The sequence below is a fragment of the Somniosus microcephalus genome, chromosome 13 (genome assembly GCF_052327205.1).
Source record: "Somniosus microcephalus isolate GS21.2 chromosome 13, FLI_Smic_1.0, whole genome shotgun sequence".
In the NCBI taxonomy this organism is placed as follows: Eukaryota; Metazoa; Chordata; class Chondrichthyes; order Squaliformes; family Somniosidae; genus Somniosus; species Somniosus microcephalus.
This window is the reverse complement of record NC_140999.1, coordinates 27,023,998-27,024,791: the sequence shown is the minus strand read 5'-3', so window position 1 is coordinate 27,024,791 and position 794 is coordinate 27,023,998.

Sequence of the window (794 nt, the reverse complement as noted above, 5' to 3'; positions counted from 1 at the left end):
TCTCTATCTCCCTCACTCTCTCCACTTGTGTCGCACTTTCTGCAAGACCGTCACCAGGAAGGACCTCTTGTATTGGCGCCGTACAAACTGCCTGATCCCTCTGTGTGATTTAAAAAACAACTCCCCTGAAAAATGCTGGAAACTCTCAGCAGGTTAGGCAGAGAGAGAGAACTGTGGGGAGAGAAAAAAGAGTTAACGTTTCAGGTCGACCACCTTTTTGCCAGAACTGGGAAAAAAAGTTAGCGATGTAACAGATTTTAAGCAAGTGCTGGAAAAAAGTTAGAGCTGTAACAGACTTGCTGAAAACATGTTGTATCTCTAACTTCTGATGAAAGATCATCGACCTGAAACATTAATTCTGTTTTTCTCTCTCCCCACATGCTGCCTGACCTGCTGAGTGTTTCCAACATTTTTCTGTTTGTATTTCAGATTGCCAGCATCTGCAGTATTTTGCTTTTGAAAAAGAAAGACTTGCATTTATATAGCACCTTTCACGACCACTGCACCTCCCAAAGCGCTTTACAGCCAATGAAGTACTTTTTGAAGTGGAGTCACTGTTGAAATGTAGGAAACGCGGCAGCCAATTTGCACACAGCAAGCTCCCACAAACAGCAATGTGATAATGACCAGATAATCTGTATTTTAGTGATGTTGATTGAGGGATAAATAATATTGGCCAGGACACCGGGGATGACTCCCCTGCACTTCTTTGAAAATAGTGCCGTGGGAGGATCTTTTACGTCCACCTGAGAGAGCAGACGGGCATCGGTTTAACGTCTCATCTGAAAGACGGC